Genomic DNA, 23,012 nt, shown 5'->3' with positions numbered 1-23,012 from the left:
ATCCATGGTGAGTGTGTGAAATTGGAGAAGTGTTTTTCACAAAAGCAAACACAACATTTTCAAAATACACATTAGTGTTTTGAGTAAAAATTGAACATGAGGTTATGGCTCACGTTCAAAAGTCACATTAGATACATGCAGGAGGCTGGCTAATGGCAAGAATGTCTTTTGTGAAACATTTTGTAAACCAACCAGTCTCTTGTGGATAAAATGATGCACGATTTCATACCTGCGAAATCTTGGGAAATTTTCAAGATTTTGAAGTCTTAAAAAATATCGGTCAGGCCTTTTATCAACTTAGCATAAGCTCAAACTCTAATGTACTGATTCAAATTTCAGAACCACTGTGCAAGGCTTGGTTCTCTCTCACACAGATAATGGCAGCACATTGCCCACATGAATCCAAGTCCAGATTAGACTTTTGCACCAATGATGCGCCTGACCGTACTGCTGTATTCTTCAAACTATTCAAGAAATGCAACCATGTACTTCACTATCTCCCAGAGCTACTACTTTATGAAAATCTGCAATGTGAAGTGCGCCATCACCTGGCAGAAAATTGTACATCTCTGAGAGTCAATGCATCGGTGTCACCAACAACCTGGAAATGAAGAATTACAAAAACCAATAGATCTGGTTTGGCGGTTCAGCTTTGTCAATGCCAGTTTTTTCATTTTTTGTGTGAACATCTTTTTGTTGCAAAACGTGCCTTGCCCCGATTAATCTAAATAAAAAGCATTGGTCTCAAAAAAGCACACATTACTACTGTAGTAATTTGGCATTTAAGGGAAGGTGTGTGTGTGTTTGCGTGCTCCTCGTGAAACGGCAGAATGCCATCACTCACAGTGAAGTTAGCGAATGGCTGAAGTGGGATAACCTATTGCCACATGCAGTAGACTGTAGTGGGTGAAGGCAAACAATGACTGACACAATAACTAACCAATGAATGAAGAAGGCTGGCTGAGATACCCTATAGGTAAGAATAATTCGCAAACATGTTTAATAAAAGCAAAAGGTCTTGGCCAATGCCAGGCATACAAATCAAGAACAAGCCTTTTGAATCAGTGGAGTTTTTCAATCTCTGTCTTTGTCAAATGCTGTGCTTTGCCAACTGACCAGCCCAATTGCCATAGGAGATACTTGATAGATCAGTCATATATAGCTGGGCTTCGTCACCTTCATTATTCGATTCCATCATGAAACTGCATCCAAGAGCACTGTACAGTACGTAGGCATGTACATACATCTCTACTCTGTCTGTGAGGTGCTTTAACGGGATGTCATAGCCATAACTTTATCTAAAGTTAGTAGCTTCTCCTCTTGCAATGTGAGCCAAAGAACAAGCATCTACCAGGAGGCGAGCTACTGCCATTCCTACATGTCGACCTACATTAAAAATGTATTTGTTCGAACCTTCTTCATAGAGTTTGGACAGAGCCAACTTCTCCACACCAAAGACAACACCACCTTTATACTTGATGCCAATGACAGTACCACAGTTCTCTACTGCTTTTGTGGCATATTCAACTTGAAATACCCTGCTGTCAGGCAAGAAGGTGGAAGCTGACAACTCATGTCTGTGCACTCAGCATATGGAAACAAAATCTCCTCAGTGAGCATCTCACTAACCAGTAAAGTTCTCTATCATCTTCATCCCCTGGGCCATTTAGGAATAGTAAGATAAACATGTACTTTATATAGCACTCTTACCACACCTCCCACTTCTAAGTGATCTAAAAAGTGGATGTTACAATATATGAATAATCTCCTGACCCCAATCAAATTGTACATAAATGAATTATTTCCTGTCTCAAGTCTTGCAGCTTATTGCTTCACCATGCACTGCTGCCTGCTTTTGCAGTATAGTTTCACCTCCATACACATGGCTGCATTAATAAGCATCTGTACGATTCAAAAATCATGTCTCCATAAATCACTTTGAGTATCATCTAGGGCTTTTCTTTGTTTTCAAAGCTGAGAAGCCCAACCTATACAGCATCATAGAACACACTTGAGATATAAACATTTAGGCCCATATTTATGGGGAATTGGTGTAGAGGTGTGCCGTAAGCCTTCTTGCTGCGACGCCCTATGTCAATGTGAAAGGGCAGGAATGCACTGTGTTGATGAAATATGGATCATCCCTAGCCTTTTCCCCTGCAGTGCTGCACAATTGGCTGCCTAATATCAACACATGCATACTTACACCATGGTGCAAGGGTGACTGCATTGTACACAGGATTGTTTTTGTGCAGGAAGGGGCACCTTCCTACACAAAAACAATCTATAGAGGTGTTTTCCTCTTTCCATGTGTGCTGCAGAACGCAGCACACATGGAAAGATTAAAAAACAAGGAGAAATGAGAATATTTCTCCTTGTTACGCCTGCTCAGGGGAGGCATGACATTTTGGTGATTTTGTGAATCTGGAGCAGTGTCAAAATCCATGGGTGTTGCATGGGAAAACCCACCACAACACCCAACGAACGCCTCTCTGGCGCAGAGTAAGTCAATGCCCCTTAGTTAAGGTATGTGACTATCTCCATTATGGGGCTGATTCACAAAGGCAAGTATCTTTGAGAGTTGTCCCCAAAAATAGGGAATGAGAATAACATAAGTATATTAATTTACAATTAGCAGAAATTGTAAGAGCTGTGCCCTCTTTGTACTTTTTCTGACGGAGAGTTGGATGGTTCATGACTAATTCACAGAGGCATAGAAGACAGGGCCACTGGAATTATGTAATTCTGCTCCTATGGTGATTTCCGAATAATTATTTATTTGTGTCATTTGCCACATAATTAGGACTCATGATTTTATGGTATTTATGTGTTTTTAAACATTTCCATCTATATTCATCCATATTTATTTTTTGCCCATCTTATTGGTATTTACCCATATTTATTCCCGCCGCCCGCCAAACGGGAACCGCCAGAAGACCGTACCGCGGTCAAAAGACCGCGGCGGTCATTCTGGGTTTCCCACTGGGCTGGCGGGCGACCGCCAAAAGGCCGCCCGCCAGCCCAGCGGGAAACACCCTTCCACGAGGAAGCCGGCTCCGAATGGAGCCGGCGGAGTGGAAGTGGTGCGACGGGTGCAGTAGCACCCGTCGCAAATTTCAGTTTCTGCTAAGCAGACACTGAAATTCTAAGTGGGGCCCTCTTATGGGGGCCCCTGCAGTGCCCATGCCATTGGCATGGGCACTGCAGGGGCCCCCAGGGGCCCCACGACACCCCATACCGCCATCCTGTTCCTGGCGGCCGAAACCGCCAGGAACAGGATGGCGGTGTGGGGGTCGGAATCCCCATGGTGGCGCAGCAAGCTGCGCCGCCATGGAGGATTCCCCTGGGCAGCGGAAAGCCGGCGGTACACCGCCGACTTTCCGTTTCTGGCCGCGGCTGTACCGCCGCGGTCAGAATGCCCAAAGGAGCACCACCAGCCTGTTCGCGGTGCTCCCGCGGACCACGGCCCTGGCGGTTTTTACCGCCAGGGTCGGAATGACCGCCTATGTGTCTTGAGAATAAATGGAGTTGCAAAATTATAAATTTCCACATTTATTTAACTAATAACCATGCACTCATACTTTGATGCTAGTCTCGTTTTAGCAGATTAGGCAGCCAAACATAACGAAAAACTACACCCACATGTTAGTAATATTATTATATACAAAAATATATTAACATATACCTGTATTTAAGAAAATCAAATCCTGTTTTTTAACTCCCTTCTGTCCATCTGCTCAGCTGTTGGCCTGGAATTTATGAAGGACGGCAGGGAAAGGCAATCACAAGAAGCACCATTTACTGTATTTTTCCACTTTTAAAGATGAATACTGGAAGAAAACACATTGTGGACTGTCTGTATTTATTTTAAAAAATCAGTAAAAATGGAAAACTGTGATCTTTCCACATAATCCATTATCTACTGCATAATCTAAAATGTTACTAAAACATGTCTACATACGTTCCAGTGCAGTGGAAGGCCCTTCCCAAAAGTTGACTGATCATCTTTCAGGTGATGTATTTGGGATTTAAACTAGCACCACTAAGGTGAAATCTTTGCCCAGGAAGTGTTAATGTAAAAAAAATGTAAAAATAATGAGTAATACTATCTTAAAATGTGCCTGATTTGCTTTTTCTTGACACATAAATTAGTTAACCTCGGCCACATAATTTGGACCTCCTTGCTGTATATATCCCGTGGCCCTGATGTGAGACTATGTAAAAGTGTACTCCAGTAGTACTACACTCTGTACTTATAAACAACTTTGGAGGTGTGAGTTTTCCAGGAAGAAATTGTCTAAGGGGGTGACCACTACTAAATGGAGTCTTGTACTCTACTAAAGATGTCATCCTGTACGATGAATTGCCTGTTCTTCACCACTGCTCTCTGATCACACCATCATCTTAGATTCTTTTATTTTTGGGTGCCACTAGACTCGCTGCATCATTTTACTCTTGTGAGAAAGTTTTTCATGCATATGCCTTATTTACGATGATCAATTACTGCTCCCAAGACGTGAGTCATCTGGGTGCAAGATAGTTATTCTATCGTTTACTTCATCTGTTCTTCCGTTCCCCGTCTTCTTCCCAGTCTTATTTCACATCCCTCTACTTTCCTATTCTCTCTCCCCTCATCGCGTTCATTTTCTTTCTGTTTCTCAGCTCTTCTCTCTCTCTTTCCTTTTTTCTCTCACCTTCCTATCCGGCACTCGGTCGCTATCTCTGCATCCCGCTTTATCGGTTCTTCTTTTCAGTCTCTCGTAATCCATAACGCTCACTCAGTTGGAGAACCGTTTCTCGCTCTGTTATTGCTCGCAATTTATAAATACTTCCTGGTATTTGCTGCCATCTCGTGGCAAACAAGCATTGGTGTTAAATTCTGAAACTGAAGTAATATGCTGCGGGGTGGAATACGATTTCGCAAAAGGTACCAACGGGTTCATGCCAAAGCGGTGCGACAGTGCTAATGAAAGCGGCCTGTTTCCTGTGCATCTTCAAACTCAGTAGCGGAGTTCAGAAACGGAACGAAACACAGCGAGACAGGCATTCATCAGGATTACTTAGAAACACGTACACCACCCTCTCATCTTCACTTCCTGGTGCCATATTACGTAAGTAACTTGCGAGCCCAATGGCTATTTAGCCTAATTTTTGCAAGTCTGGGCCATTTTACTATTACAGAAGAATCCGCAGATGCTTGCGTGGCCCATTCTGCAATACAGATCCCGTGGGTGTACATTTTGCGGTCAAAATATCACAAGGCAGCGTTCCCTTATTTGTATGGGTGCCTGGCACCTTACAGCTGAATGGAAAACAGGCTTTCAAGTGGAAAGGTGCATTGTGTGGCTGATGGTGCTGGTTTGGTACTACCAGTTGATTCACAGCCCGGTAGCATGCACAAGAAGGCACCACACACACGGAGATCGTAGTTGACGTCTTTACTCATCAGCGTACAACATTCAACTGAATTTTCAATATTTCAATAACCGGTAAAGACCACACCCTGACACCTCCCAGATCTATTAAGTAATTTCTATAAAAAGTCCTCCCATAGTTACGGGTCTTAATTCTTACAGTTCTAAGACATTGCATCACTCCCTTGCTAAATAAAAAGATATAAACAAAAGATATGAATAAATAACAGTGTTACATTTCTTCGATCAGCCATCTAGGTGCTCGTACAGTTCGGCCAGACCGCGTGGTATGAGGTAGTTGAGCTGTACCAGGGGTGGACCCCAGTGGTACACGGTTTGATGTCTGATCAGAGTCTTCAGATGGGGCAGTTTCCTCTGAACCTGTACGAACTGATGATCGACAACAGATGTCTGATGTATGAGTCCGTTGTGATTGATTTGCCGGTGTGATGGACCATTATCATATGTCCCTTTTGTGTCACAACTTTTAAAGGTTCAGCATCAAATGGAGGTTCTGACTTTTGCTCTTGCTTTTGTTTGAGGAGAACCAAGTCACCCTCATTGAACATGATCTCTTGAGTTTGAAGTCGATCTGCATATGTCTTCATCTGTATGCTTGCGAGCAGCGTCAATAGCATGAGCCACATCACCATGTAAGGTCGCTCTAGGGTTTACTATGGTAGTTTGGTTTCCATAGCTCTCCCGAAACATCATAGTAGGACTGTCACCTGTAGTGGAATTTGGAGTTTACCAATAAGCACAGAGGACGTGGCTTAATGCCTGACTCAGATCAAGTTCCTCTATTGATGCATGTTGACTCACCCATTTCAGGGTTCCTATAAAGCATTCCACTACACCGTTGGCTTGAGGTCACAAAGGTGTGCTTTTCTGATGTTTGATATTAAGACTGGCTAGAAACTCCTTGCTGTTGAATGGTGGACCATTGTCAGGTTTGAGAATGTCCGGTGCCCCCACACTGCAAAGATGTTATCTAGCCTCTCAATGACTTTGGACTTTGTTGTGGGTTGTGGATGATATGTCTTTTACCAGAGGAAACCGGGAATGCTCATCAATGATCACCATAAGATGATGCCCATTGACCAGAGGACCAAAGAAATCAACAGAAATTCTTTCTCACACATGCACAGGGAGATCAGACATTGTTAGGGGATGCTGGGTCATCTTGGAGACAGGCAGTTGCATAAATGACACCTTTAGTTCCCTTTCCACTTTCTCATCCAAGTGAGGGAAACACACATGTTCCCTCATTGCCCTCTTGGTGGTCATAATCCCACGATGCCCTTCAAGGCAAGTTCAATAATTTGCTGTCTCAAACTTGCAGGTGTGACAATTTCGGATCCTCTTAGCACAATCCCTTCTTTAGTGGCAGACAGTTCATCTTGGCAGTGCAATATTTTTTTAAATTCACCACTGTCACTTAAAGGTCGAACACTCCATCTCCAGGACTGAGATGCAATCATTTCTTTAAGAGCACAGTTGTCCCTATAAGCATTGGTAGCAACAATAATCTGTTCAATGATCAGAGCTGCAGGTGTGCTAGGCTTTACAATGAAGTTGATGTACTCTTTGGCAGTTTTTGACATTGAACTGTGCCACTATAGGACTACTCATGAGAAATAATCAGTAGGGTTTTGATTCTTGCCTGGGTGGTGCACAATTGTATAGTTGTAATCTTGTAGACGCAACCCTTACCTCTTGATGCTAGAGGGCATCTTAGCTTTCGGATTGCTAAAAATTGTGAGTAACGCCTGGTGGTCAGTGACAATTGTCCATCCAGAAACACATGAAAATGTTCACAAACCCATGCCACCACCAGACTCTCCTATTTTGGCTAGGAATAGGCATATTCTCTGTCAGACAAACTTCGACTGCTGAACGCCACATTGTGTCTCCAAGCATTCAGATGTCTTCTATGCTGAGCAAAGTGTGCTTCCAACCTCACTGGGCTCGCATCAACAGTGATCTGAGTGTGCAATTTAGGATCAATGTAAGCCATCTCAGTCACATTTTCAATCGCATGTTTTATATTTTTGAAACTGCAGTCACCTTCTATGGACTATCAGAACTGGACATATTGTTTTGTCAGGTCTCACAAAGGGGCACTCACTGTAGCAAAATCATGAATGTACCTCAAACATTAGTTGGCCATGCTTAAGAAAGATTGTACCATGGTGACATCTTGTTGAGTACTTGTGGCTGATAGTGCTCATACTTTGTCAGGATCAGGAGTCATGCTTCGTTCAGAAAGTGCATGTTTAAAGAACTTGAGCTTTGTTTTGTGAAATTCACACTTTTCTGCATTTAAGGTGAGGCCTGCATTTGTAAGTAATTTACACAATTGTTTGAGGGCTTTATCATGCTCCTCCGTGTTGCACCAAATACCAGTATATCATCACTGTAATTGAAGGCATGTGTCATGGGCTGAATAATCCTACGTATAACATCTTGGAACATTCTGCAGCAGAGAACACTCCAAAGCTTAATCTTTTGTATCTAATTAAACAAATATGAGTCGAAAAAGTGGTAATGTACCATAAGTTCTCTTCCAGATCAAGCTGATGGTAGACCTTGATCATGGGAAGATGGGAAAAAACTGACCAACTGCATGATCATTTCTGTAATGTGTGGACCAAGATGTCTGTATTTCTTGATTGCTTTGTTGGCTTGGCACATATCCAGACAGATGTGCACTGCACCTCTACTGGCCTTTTTAAGCACTATCACGATGGGCTACACCCATGGTGTGGGACCAGTAGAGCGCTCAGTAATGTCATGTTTCAGAAAAGCTTTTAGCTCCTTCTAGACCACTGCTTGTAGATCCTGCGGTGTGGCTGTGCATCAGACCTGATGTCTTCATTAAGGTGAAGTTGCACCTTTATTGATTTGAGCCTTCCTAGACAATGGAACAGTGAGGGGAACTGACTTATCATTTCAAGTTGCATTTTGGGTTGTAATTGATGGCCATCAGCTCCATGGCGACAGCAGTTGCAAAGTGAAGTAGTCATGCACTAGATGGAGTACCATGAGGAAAGCAAATTGGTGCCTGCAAAGACATCTTCTTTTGCCACAGGGTTGATATGAATGATCCTTAACTCAACAATGGTTTGGAAGCAGCCTATGTGCACCCCTTCATACTTTGACACTGAGTCGTTGTACAGCTGAGAAACTGTTTTATTGTTCAACTGACATGATGTTCATCGATGCACTGCTATCGATTACAAAACTTACAGGGCAACCGTTGGCTTTCAGTTTGATTTTGGGGCAATGTCCATATGGGGCAATATTCTTTTGCTTTCTCAACTCACTCGTTTCTGACCTTTTTTCATCTTCCAAGCAAGCAGAAAGGCTCACTTATGCATGTCGTACCCTCTTATCTATGATCATTGCACAGTCACCCTCTTCACTGTTTCTTGATGGGGACATCAAGGAACTCTTGCAGGATGAACTTGCTAATAATCAAGTTTGTTTAGTTTCGAACTGTCACAGCTGAGGTTGTTTTTGTCTTTATGGGTGTGTCGAGAATACTTCTGAACCCCTCTGACGTTCATCTTCTCCTACTTCTTTGACGCACTTGGTTTTTCCTTCACTTTGTAAACAGTTATAAAAGTGGTTCTCCTTTCCACACCCTTTATACGTTTGTCTGTTTTCATGTAGAAATGAAAATTCACATCAGAAACACAGTCTTTCTTTTTTTGAGGGTGACAACTTATGGGCATCTGCTTGGCACTGGTGTCTACTCTTCATGACTAATGCCATTTAACCTTTTGCTGGTCCCGCTTCCATGTTGACAACTTGCTGATTGGCTCGGTCCTGAGCTCTAGCAGCCATTAATACCTTTTCTAGGCTGAATGTCTCTTGCAACGTGCATCTCCTGAACGAGTTCAACAAACCATCAATGACTCTGAGGCGCATGGCTTCTAATCATTAATTTCACTAAATTTGCAATGTTTGATGAGCACATCGTCTTTTAACAAACCCATCCAATATTTCAGCAACTTGTTGACTTGTTCGATTGAAAATGTAACTTTCATAGTCAACATTTGGCATTGGATTGAATTTAGCTCCTAATGTTTATTTGATTTGATGGCATGACATTGTCTCAGTCTGTGAGAGTTTGTTTAAACTTCTTTCACTCCATCTGCAGCAAGATTCTTCAAGTATTTAATGATTTTCCCATCACCTTCTTTGTTGGTATCAAATGTTGGCAGTGATTTCAGGAAAGTAGCTGCATGATTTATTTTTTATTTTTTCTGATGTTGAGTGTGGGCGCTGTTCAGGGAGCACTCATTGTGCATCTGAATCCGTGCCTTCTGGAAGTTCTAGTCCATGCCTGAGCTTGGCTCTGCTTCTCCATGAGGCCTCGTATGGACTGGAGAGGCACTTGCACTCCACATACGCCAACAGCAGGCTTCCTCATTTTGGCTTGGGCACACATGGCATGCATAAGCAGTTTGCTTTCAAACTCTCAGGGAGAGCACTTCTGTTTCTTCGAGGCACGTATCCTGTACTCGTCACCAGTTGTTGCATCCTCCCCAGCCCAGTAGCATGCACAAGAACACACCACACACAGAGCTCATAGTTAACATCTTTACTCTTCAGCATACAACATTCAACTGAACTTTCAATATCCAAATCAATAACTGTTAAAGACCAAACCTTGACTTCTCCCATATGGATTACATTATTTCTTTCATATGTCGACTCCTAGTGATGGTGTCTTAACACTTACCGTTCTAAGACACTACACAGCAGATACATTTTCTCAGCTCAGTACAGTCACATACTGCACCCACCTGCAGGGAATCCCTATTGCCACCCTCAACATCAAGTCAGTCCACCACCTATTTTGAGATACTGAGCAGTGGTTTAAAAACAGTGCCTTTTGTAAGCCGGTGGGCTTTCTCCAGTCCAAACACAAACTGGGGAGTTCACACCTGTGCCAGGGAGAGAGATTTTTATTTTAACGCTATGTACTTGCCAGTCCTGTGCAGGCCACACCATATGAAGGTGTGCCCCTATTGACCACAAGTAGTTACTCTGTTATTGTAATACGGCTCAAGAGGTCATACCATGAAAAAGTTCTACATCTCCACACAGGAGCAGAAAATATCTCTGCAGTAAATTTTATAATTAAAAGTCACATTGTTTACTGTGCATTTTATAACCTGAAAACTCCACTACTTAGAACATGAGCAGGAGACTCAGAGCTCATAAAGATTCATGATCATGATCAGAAACTTTGCGGTTTTTGTAAACAGGGGAAAATCACTAGTTCTAATTTATCTAGACCGTTGATTACAACCTCACCTTCTTTCAGGGGAAGGTTTATGGAAAATCTTGACTCATTTAACTATTTGATTCTAGTTACGGTGGATGAGTTAGCACTCATTGTCCATCTTGGCAAAGGCTGGCCTACTCCATGTGCCCCGTGGTATACGCCAAAGTTAGCCAATGAAAAAGCAAATTTTAATCAACTGGAGCATGAACGATGCTTTGCCTACACATCTGACTTGTTCAAGTTGGCCCAGAAATCTTATCTTAAACAGATTAGGAACACAAAAAAGTTAAAAACTATTCAAAAGATCCAATAGGGCTTTAATGCTTATTGTCCAGAAAGAGTTGAGCTACATGGAGATATGTTGAATGCACTGTTCTCTCAATTTTCCCTTTCCAATGTTGAGTTTATTTTTTGTCACAAACTCTGCAAGCTCTTTTATCATACAGATCAGGCTCTCCTCACAATTCATGCCTGTGGGCTATATTGTTCAAGGTTATTGACTCTGTGAACCCAGTGATAAATCAGATATTAAACGTGTCCCCATTTTTGGCCGAAGTTCTAGGATCTTGGAAAGTGGCAGTGATTAAACCACCTTTAAAAATCCTATTTATTTAAATTGCACCCAGCACTAGGTAAAACCCTAGAAAAAATGGTAAATACTCTACTGACTTTTTACTTGGAAAACTCTAAAGCACTAGCTGTCTGTCAATCTGGTTTTAGACCCAGGCAGTCAACTGTGTCAGCTCTGCTAGACATCTCAGAGACCATTAAGATGATACTGGAATCTGGTAACAGTGTTGTTCTGGTCCTATTGGATTTATCAGCACCATTTGATACTATTTCTTACTGTTTTCTGCTCCAGCGTCTTCTAGACATTGGCATTTCCCCCAAGGCCTGGGTTTGGTTGAGATCTTTTTTGACTGACAGAAAACAATTAGTAGCCATTGATCAGTATGCCTTGAAAGAAAGATCACTTGCCTTCGACATTCCACAGAGTTCATCACTTAGCCCTTCTTTATTTAACATTTACATGCACCCCTTGATATCTTAAACCACATCTTTTGAAGTTGCAGCCACTTTCTGTGCAGATGACACTCAATTGATCCTGTTCTTGGATAAGGGCTCTTTTAAGTCCAAACACAATTAAAAAAACTTATGTAAACATAATTTGTTGGATGGAAAAAATATCTAAAATGCATCAATTACAAGATAGAAATTCTATTGTGCAGGAAGTCAAATCCGTTTTCTCTTTTGTTGTGGTGGACAGACTCTGTGCCTCATCCACCTCCCACAGTTGAAGTGGCAAAAAACTTGGGAGTTAAATTTGGTAATGCCCTCACCTCTGACCACAAGTTCTATCAGGAGCTGGGATGTGCTTTTCAATGATCAAATCTTTAAAAAAGTCCTTTAAATTTCTCCTACTAGCTGCTAGGAAAACTGTAGTTTTTGCTCCGATCACATTGAGGTCGGATTATTTCAACAGTATGTATGCGGAGACTTCTAAACAACTGCTTCACAATCTCCAGAGGGTCCAACAATCAGCTGTCAGACATGGTGCTTAAACTGGCCAAACATAGCCCTGCTTCTAAAGCGCTTAGAGAACTTCATTGATAACCTATTCATAAGAGGGTCCTATTTGAGATTTTGGTTTTGATTCTGGTATTCAAAACATTTCATGCTACAGGCCCTAAATATCTAATTCATTAAAGGACTCAGAGGATACTTAGATCGTCCAGCGCTAATTTGTTAATACCTCCCTTGTTCAGGCTCAAAACTCGAGGAGGCAAATCACTCATGGTCTTTTGGAGTCAAAGCCTGGAACTAACTTTCAGGTCTGCTTCAGCTACTTGAGAGCCATGCTTGTTTCAGTAAATCTTTGAAGACCTGGCTTTTCCAGATGCCAGATTCTTTGTACCACTCTTTCATACAGCTGGATTTTTGGACATATCTTTTCAGTCCCGTTTTTTTGTTATTTGTTTTTCTTCTCCGCTCTCTCACTCTCTTTTTTAGGATTGGTGTTTTTGGGCTATCGCCAAGATGCTCTTGTCTGGATGATCAAGCACTTTATTAATATTTCATTCATCCATTCACTCATTCATGTATCTGCTACACACTTTTCCTGAGCTGTGCTCTATGCAGCCCACGAACTAACTTGCATGTAACCAAGTTTAAACATGTGCAAAGTGTGGTGTTTTGTTAAAAATAAGTGCACAAATCCGTCTGTGCCTCTGTGCATGTCCAGAACATAGTTATGATACGGACCCTAGTAGCATACCTTCGTACAGAGCCGACAAGTGACATCAAAGGAAACCAAATCCATGTGCTCAACGTGTCATCCATTTTTTAAAATAATGTATGGAATACATTTTCACATGGTCAACACCTTCCACATCACTCAATAAAGCCTGAATTCCTGCTTCATGTCGCAAATGCAATCAATAATGTTCAACAAAAGCAGAGGTAGAAAAATAATTACCCTATGATTCCCTGTCACTAGGACAATGCTCCAGTACTGATCTTTCAAACAAAATAACAAATTACTGTATTTTGGGAATTGTAGTCTTTGCCCTCTGCAGGTCAACATATTGGCCATGTAAACCTACCCTAAAAATATTGATTTTTATAACGAAAAACTAGGACTGCAAATACTGTGCCCCATGACCCGAAGTTATATAGGCAGATGCCAATTTAATGCACCATAAAGATATACAGGCAGATGCTATTGTCAATCCACAATAAATATTACCAAAAGCATTTACTGCTGCCACCACCCATCATGCCCCTACACCTCTAAAACAGTGTTCCAAATCAATGAGGATAACACTGCCTTGGCCAATAAGTAGTGTTTTCTATCACCAGACAATTGCTTCTGTACAAGGTAGACATAGCCGGTTTCATTCTCTTTTAGTGCACTTTCAAATTCATGAAGGGTAACATCCTAGGCCTAAGGTTCTGTTCTTCTTACCGCTATACCATACAGGCTCTTCATGTGCTCTTCTTGATGACAAGGAAGAACCGTTTTTTGATCTAGGTGACTTGGAGATATAACTGTATTGAAGCAGGAGGACCAGGGGCAAAACCCTAGAGAGTTAGTAAACTGGATAAATATATTTCACACCACTGCAAATCCTAAAATAAATGAGTGTTGTTGCTACCAGTGACCAGGGTGTGAGTAGCCTATACAGTAGAAGCCCAATTATGGCTTACATTTACTACATAAATGGCCAGCACAAGATTCAATATATTTGCTTGCATTAGGGCCCATGGCACCCTTGTTGTGCCACTGAATAAATGACTAAAACCACTGTGAGGAAATCACTGCTACTGATAAGACAACCTTACATTTTAGTATGTCAAGGTAGATCTTCTCTGAAGCTCTGAATGGTGGTGCATTCAGGGCTATGGTAAATCCAAAATAGATCTGATTATGTTCGAAGGGTGAGCAACCAACATCCTTTTTGTAACCAAAGCATCATAGACTCACAGTTTTAGCCAAACCAAAGATATCTGATGCCTCTGCCAAATGTTCATTGTAGATTAAAGACAGCTACTGCCCACACCTTGTCCAGTCCTTCCAACAAGAACTCAAGAATCCTAGGAGAGGACATGACAATGAGTTGACATCTTTAACTAGGCACCGAGAATGAAACAACATCCAATAAAATAACAACTTGCCTGTTTGAGGATTACCTGAACTTTTACCCTCCAAACACATCTGACATCCCCAGCCTTTCTAACCCTGCCCTATTATTCTCCAAGCTGAATGTTTCAGAATGGTAAGCTGGAACCTGCACAGAACAGGGGCTCCCTGAGGAGCAAAACATCTCTCTAACATGCCAATTGAAGCTGAGGCCATTAATATGAGAAGACAAAAACGCAGCCTCATTCTTTAATATTGAACTGCCCAAATGACATTCCTTCACTCTTGTCCCTGGACTCAAAGGGAAAGAGGGAAATGCATAGAAGAAGCTGCTGTCCATATACTCAAGTGTGCATACAGCCATAACACCAAAGGTATGGAAAGTTTACACAAATGTGTGGCAACATTTGGTTTTCTGTAAGGCAAGAGGCCCAGGTGCTGGCTCCCAAAATGACTGCAAATTAATGGTGCCATTTACATAGAAACCATGTATGACAGGAATATATATTGAGCTCATCTACTTTCCGGTTCTTCTCCACTTTTATAAAAAGCACAGTGACCAAAAATAGATGAGACTCTGCCCAGTCTAATACCTAGGCTGGCAGCACCACCAAAGACAGAGATCTTATTCAGCCTTGACGCTTCACAATGCTTTGGCCAGAATATTGTCTGTGTGCATCATGACTGCTTGTCCTACAATTCATATGACAACTGTCTACTCTCTGGACAGCTGTTGGTATCTGATGCAATGACCTGGAGCAGTGGCAGACCCCGATTCTCACCTAGTATGCAAAATCTTATGGATGATCACAGACTGTTGAACAGATGTGTGCTGTGCTTGAAATCCCATTGATATTTATTTTGATGAATCTGGATCTGCTGCAGTAGTCACTTCATATGCAACCTTGACCAGCGATTGTGGATATAATGATCAACGAGTCTGAAATGACAGAGAGCAAACGGAGTGAGTTAAGCTCCTGACCTCTTTCTTTAACTGATAGCAGACAAAGGACACCAGAGCAACTGACACTTCCTGAAATGTTCCTCCTCCCCCCCATATTCTGAAATTATAGCACATCATAACCAGAACACACACACCCCTCCGGTAACAATGTTTTTCATAATACTCTACAATAACATAAGATAATAATACATTTATGCAATACATATGTAGTCAAGAGATATTATATTACATAGATATAAGTATTGATAACACATTGCAAAACACCCTATGTTGGCAAGTATGCAACTTAGCCTAGAAGCACAACAATGCCGAAATCTTATGTGTATGCTTAACTAGTTTGTGGCATAATCATGTATTCTCCCTTGGCATCTTCTTAATTTTCCCACTGTTTTCTTACCAGATTCCATGCCACCACTCATTATGGAAGATGATTCATCCTACCTTGCTCTTCCAGATCCAACATCATCATTGTCAAATCACACACGTGGCCAAGGAACAACATACCACTTGTTCCATACACTACCATTAGACAATTCCACCACATCTTTGCCCAAACAAATGACCTGCATAGCTATAAATAATCTGAATACATCTTTCTTTTTCCAACTCGTTTTTTTCACCCAAACCTGCTCTCCCTGGTAAAATGTATGCTCCAATGTTCTCCTTTTGTCCTCTTCAACTCTTTACATCAGATGCTCTGTCTCCTCTACATTCCCCACAGCATCCTGCTTCAGCATCCAACTCAGCCAAGTTTCCACCAAAATTCTCATCAATCCATTAATATCTAAGGGGTTTCACCTTGCACAGTGTTAGTTGTTGTCGTGTATGCCCATACCAACCACCATCACTCAAGGCCAATTGAAAATCCTCCTTCAGCAATCTATTTTACATCTTCACCAAACCATTTCTCTTAAGGTTGTACAAAGAGCACGCACTTAAAAGGGCGAACCCCAAGAGCTGACAAAAACCTGCTAATTTTCTATGAAAACCAATTGCACCCCATTGTCTGTCATATGGAATGCCCTAAACATTGATAACTCTTCCAAAATCTAATATCTTTGCTCTCAACATGACCTGCAAATGTTACAACTGCCCAGCATGAAAAACAATTCAGAACTACCAGTGAATATTTTGAAGTAGGTTTAGGAATGCCAAAGGGACATTTTTGGCCAATGCAATTCCCTCTCAAAGGTTGATAGGCCTATTGAACCCTAATAAATGAAAGTTCTCAGTTATTTGTGTTTTGTCACTCCAGACACACCCTAAACACATCCCTACCAAAGAAGTGCAAGGTATGCATATTTTGCTTTTACATAATTCCTTAAATTTGTGAGATAGACGATTGAAGTATTGGGGACAAATCCATACACAAGCTGCCTGGAGAAAACTGCTAACTTTTCTAGATTCTTGACAAATAATCTGCAAGGTTGCTTTGACCCCCAAGTACACACTGAAACACAGAACAATATTCCTAGAAACAGGATTACTATTTTGCCCTATCGCATGTGGCCTTTCCAGCCCCTCTTGGTTGTGAATAATTTAATCAAGAGTTTATGCTCCATTCACACTACAAACTCGGACCCCGAACATATTGCCTAAAATGAGTTACAGCCCTCCAGCACCCCAGTTCCTATTTCTTGACCACAGAATATTTGTTCTCTGGATCCATTAAGCTACTAGAAGCAAACACATTAATTATTTCACTTCCATCTTTCCTCTTCTACATTACAAAGCATCTTATCCATGATTGGTGGCATCCATAATGATGATTGTCTAAGAAGTAGTGGCAAAAGGTTCAAGTGCAGGTAACTTACAAATTGTCTTCTTCAACCCCATAAAACCATTCTTACAATTATCACTGCATAAAAATCTTTAATTTTTTTTCAATATTAATCTAATTCAATCTGATTTTAAAAAGAGTGTATTTCTCAGTGAGAGTACATTCATGATCACCATTACTAAACTTTCTGTGGCTTCACTCATCGATTGTCAATATTATGCCTCAGGTTGTCAACACCCTCCATATCCATCTTACATGTTTTCCCTATTATGGCCATGCCGCTCTGTTCCAAGATCATTAATATTCTTTCTAAAATTTCATCTTATTCTTCCCACTTCTTGGCACTTATTATGTCATTCTGGCACATTTTCGACCCCATTGAAAAAAACGTGCATAGACACCTGAAACATGGCTGACACTAATTCCAGAGTACAAAGTAAACGATATAATCTAAATGCCCCCTCTGGTGTTATGGAAGATGCCAAGGAATAATTTGATGACGCACTAAGGACAGATCAGTGGGGGAGAAAATTGATGACCCTCCCCTCCCTCAGCATAGCCAGCATCTTATTTATGGTATGCAATATGGCCTATCCACCCAGATACTTGTAATCAGCTCACGTACATTCACACACATACAAAGCTTCACATTGCTAATCAGGTCACGTAAATTCACACACATACAAAGCATCTCATTGGCTTTCTTGTCTAAGACTATCAGAGTCAACCACTTTTATGCCTTCATCGTTTTGACTATTTTCTTGTCATAAAACCAGTCTCATTCTAGTTTTAACTCATCCCTTAACACCAATGGTACTGACCTCAGTGTTTTACTTTTTGTGTAGCTCCTTCATTTAATATTTTTTATGGTAAAACCCACAAGGAATTCCTAACTCCAATTCAATCCAATTCATTAGACTTTATTTGGCACATTAATAGCCATAAAAGAAACACTCATCAATAAAACATTGTTAAAACATACATAATACGTAAATGTTGGTAGATTCAAAAATGCCACAACCCTCTCATTAATACTCAATTGTTCTCCTGGATCTTTTCAAAATGCACAGACACCATATCAAACAGCATCTGTATGTAGAAGTTGAATGTAAAACAATGCAACCCTGCATTTCCTCAATCCTAAATGTTTTTGAATATGTTTAATACATAATTTAAAATACAATGTAAAAAAAGTGATCGCTCTGAATGATCATCACAAGGGCAAGCCGCCTCTGGCATTGCCACCTGAGCGCTTATTCCATAAAATTTCAGAAGCCAAACCACAGTGCCAGCCCTGAAATGAAAAAGTAGCAATCACTGTCAGCATGATGGGTTTTGCAAGATACAGCATAGGAGCCTGGGTACAGGAGACATAAAATACTATTTGACAGTCCTCTTGCTCACTTCTTTTTCTAATCTTTGTGAGTGATATAAGTAAAAAAAAAATCACAGTTTTACCTCCTTCTTATCAGATTTCCTTGTTCTATACAGTATATAAAACATGTTTTGTACATTCAGTGCTTCCGAGTGTTTACGTCCATAAGCCAACCAGGCAATTGAAAGGCTCTTCTCTAAATCAATCAGCAATGATTTCCCTTTTCACATTAGCCTTGGTATTAGTTCACACTCTAATCCATAAAAGAAGAGGTGCAAGTTAGGCCATATTTGCAATGTACCTAAGGCTGAGCTCTGAGTGTAAAATCATATGGGACTCGTGAGGAGTAGATGCAAAATCCGTCCACAAAAAAGGTTTTCTACAATCTGCAGGATATAAGTGTCACAATATCCCCAAACTCCTGCACCGTATAGAGCTGCAGAAACACACTGAGCATTATAAATATTCAAAACAGGAGATACAGTGCCCCTTCTAGCAACCTGAGGCAATTTAAAGAAAGCACTAGCGGCTCTGCTCAGCTTTCTGACCTGGGAGTGCCATGACCCTGCACAACTAAAGGGGAGCCCTAAATAATTAAAATCACTCAAATTAACCAGGGAGTTTTCCCGAGCCATTAATTTGGTCATCTGGTTCTTGTCTGGCCCACATGCCATTAAATGTGATTTTCCATAGTTAGTAACCAGGTCCAGATCACTCATGAACAAAATAAAGGATTCCACTAGCAATTGCAAAGCCCCGGGAGTTTAAGCTATAATTACTGCATTATCGGCATAAAGCAGCACAGGTATTGGAACTGGCTTAATCATCAGAATGTCTCTGGAGACCTTGATTAGAGTTGGCCACAAATTATTATTATACATAACGAAAAGGAGTGGGGACATCCCACGAACAAGAGGAAATATATCAGACAGTTCATTGATCATGCTGTACCAGACCCTCGCTGCCAAATTCTTATGCGGGGAGTGCAGTAAATTCACTAACACCGCCTCCACCCCTAAATCCAGCCGCATCAATCACAGCTTTGTTCTGCTGAAAGAGTCAAAGGTGGTTGACAAATCCATAAAGGTCACGTACATAGCACTTTGCAATCGTGTATTTGCCAATAATTAAATTTAAATTTAAGCACTGGTCCACTCTACCCAGCCTCTGGCAAAACCCAAATTGATAGGAACACAAGATGTTATTAGAGTTCGCCTATGCCTTTAAATGATTAAGTATCACCCGCCAAATGATTTGAAATGAGCTGTCTATGAGAGAGATGGGACGATAAGTTGTGATCACCTTTTTTTAAATATCAGCACTATGGTAGAGTGTGACCAGTACTCGGGAATCTCAGTACATAATGAGTTGTTAAAAACATTTGTTTTTGCCACTGGAGCTTTGTCTAATAACAACGGTAACTTCCTGTAAAGTGATTGTCAAATTTGCTATATCAGATAATGTGGTTCTTAGCTGCTCCTGTAGGCTCTCGTCTTTCACTGGCTGATATATACTTTCAATTTCCCAGAACATTTTGCTATCCCTAGAAGATGATGCACTTTCCAGTAGTTCACAATCCTTGCTATTCAAATCCTTGTTGTGTGACCTCATGGCAAGCTTATATGCTTTGCTGGCCTCCTGCATCGCAATGGGATCTTTAGGATTAGCAGAGAAGGCCTTCTCTAGCCTACGGTTGGCTAAGGAACAGTGGCATCACCTGCCCGCTTCTTACTGGCTGTAGCAATAATTGCCTAATGCTCAGGTTTGGAGAGTTTTCAATTATTTTAGTACCCTGTACATCAGACAAACAAGACATAAACATCACAAAATGGAATTCGGCAACGTGGTTACTGGTGCCCCTGGTTCTTTCACATGCCACACAAGTCTTAAACCATGTCTGTAGTGCTGATTTATGGGGATCAATACCTCAGGAGAGGTTGTTTTATGAAACGGCAAGAATCCTTTGAGATCACTCCATTGCAAAGCAAGTATACCGTCTACCCATAACCATGTTGAGAGACTGTGTATTGAAAAAATTTAATCTATAACTGAGACCCATCCATGCCCTCTGAAAGGGGGTAGCAACGTACTATCTGTACTATGGAACTCAACTAGATTAACAAGATTGTGTTTAGCCAATTTCCTCTCCAGCTCTTCCCCTGTACCATCAGATATCATCTGCTGCGATAACAGAAGATCTGAACGCTGGATCTTATGATCAGTCTCCAGCTTTGCATCATAATCCCCACCAGGGAGGTGTTTCAAGCTGCTAAATCCATTTGGCTTTAAATACTAAAAAAGTAAACGGATGTTCAAAATGACTACACACTGGATTTAGGAAGTCATTATTATAGGAATTAACCAAATTATAAAGAAAACAGCTTAGTTCATCCTTGATAAGCAAGACCATGTGAGAGGGTTTCCAGTGACCAACACTCAGATTTTCTCTTTCAGAACAATTCACAACTTATTTTTGAAACACACCAGGAAACTTGTCCTTTTATTTGGCAAACACACAGCTACAATACTTCCTTTTTTTCATGAACAATTTACATTTTCCCTTGGTCTTGTGTAGACATTTCTTTCCTATACATGAAACCTGGTGGTAGTGATGCATAACACTCTTTGCTGCGGCCACCCCAATAGACATCTCCCATTCTTTGCTACATTTACCTCAGCTTCAGAAATCCATCCTTTGAACTCAAGTGTAGTGTCATAGGACCCCACAACCTCTATGCATTTGTTCCCTTATGCCACGATTGAATGTCATATTCCTGGAACTCTTTGTCCCTGTAGACATAGTCAATGTTTTAACCAATTACTGTATAGAGTGCTCCTGAATCTGCCATCATACTTACACTGAAGCATCCCACCATAATACCACAATACAGAGCATTAGTTTCCACTTCCCACGACCCCCACACAGTTGTATTAAGAGCATATCCTCATCTAAAAAGGCTTCCTTCTCTGCAATATTGATGCCTTACAGCTTGTTCTTGGGTTCTTTCACTTACAGTCTGGGTACAATGCTCCTGTTTTAATTTTTTACACATTTGGCGTGTCTCCAGGCAGTCTTTATCTGTTTATATGTGCCCTCTGAGTCTACATCTGAAACACACAACGCCCTTGGCACAGTCAACATTTCTTTTACAATTATTTCCCCTTCTTATACCATTTGAACACTCCTGATTAGAGGTAACATATTTATTTTTAATTGAGCTAATTACACTACTACGATCTGCACCAAAAGATAAAGCTATAATGTCTTGTGACATTTCCTATATTTGTTTTGCAATCTATACTGACATGTTCAAGGTCAAGTTCATTGTGAGTAATAATCATTTTCTATCATTTCCTGTTGGTAGTTACTGCACCGGCTGCTCCCTTATCATCTCAACAATAAATATCCACTAGCTACACATAGCCGCCAATGTTCATAAAGATCTCACATAACTGTTACCTGCTTTAGGCAACTGTCCCTTCCCAAGCATGTACATCTGGACACCCCTCCATTCTTCCATAGTTAATATCTAACATAATCACTGCCCTCTTATACTCCTCTAACTCCTCTTCTTCCTTACTCAGTAGACGTTGCTGTAGCTGTTTCCGAACTCCACTCCACTCCAAACCCAATGTTTAAGCATGTCAAGTTTCTACTTTCCTCTGAACATGTCACTTCCCACAGCTTCTACATAAGCCTCACATCCTTCCTTCCATGGTTACCACAATTCAACAGCAAAAGCCAGGGTGCAGACATCACCTTCCGAGGTATATTTGCTTTGCTCTTTATTATGGACCACACTGCAGCTAATTTTCCTATCTCCTTTCTTCCCTTCAAGTTGCAGATATTTTATATTTGCTTAATACAGCTGGGATCTGTGGCCAAGGAGGTGGTGCAGAGCCTGGTGAGGCCATGGAGAGATCCGGCCTATCTTCTACAGCACGTCAGCTTGCTCGCATAGTGACTGTTCTTGCTGATCACAATGAACAGTTTTAACACATGTGCATCCCCCTCAACCTTTGTCTTCTGACCCGCACCAGTGCATGAACCCGGCTTGCACGAGCGCTGTCACCACCGCCATCAATATTCCACATACAGCTCCCCGGATTCCGAAAATCATTTTCCTTGACCTATTTTATCCTGGCAGAAGGGGTTGACCACTTTGTAGTAAACTGGAACCGTTCATGGGTGCAGAGTTCCTTTCCTTCGTCTTTACAGTCTTCGGCCAGGCTGTTCTAACCACCGCTTGCTGCAGATTCAGTTTTTTCATCACTCTTAGCTCCTGATCGTCTCTCTACCTTGCCCATTAGTCACCGGTGAAATCATGAAGAGCACACACAGTAAGTAAAGCACCTGCGCACCTACGGAGTTTACAGAAGGCGAGGTACGCTGGAGCAACTGCCTCTTCTCGAGCATTCCTCCTCAACCCCACATTCTGGAACTATACACATCACAGCTAGACCCAGGGATACATAACACAGTTGTTCAGACAGATTTGGGCAATGATCTCCTCTGAATGTAAGATGCCCAGCGTTGGAG

General features: G+C 41.3%; 1 pseudogene; it reads right to left on the bottom strand.

Moving 5' to 3' along the window:
* Positions 1–1,061: 1,061 nt before the first annotated feature.
* The window catches only part of LOC138301774 (proteasome subunit alpha type-3-like), a 31,434-nt pseudogene continuing 9,483 nt past the window's right edge, over positions 1,062–23,012 (bottom strand).

This window comes from Pleurodeles waltl, chromosome 6 (assembly GCF_031143425.1).
Source record: "Pleurodeles waltl isolate 20211129_DDA chromosome 6, aPleWal1.hap1.20221129, whole genome shotgun sequence".
In the NCBI taxonomy this organism is placed as follows: domain Eukaryota; kingdom Metazoa; phylum Chordata; class Amphibia; order Caudata; family Salamandridae; genus Pleurodeles; species Pleurodeles waltl.
This window is presented reverse-complemented; position numbering and strand designations above follow the sequence as displayed.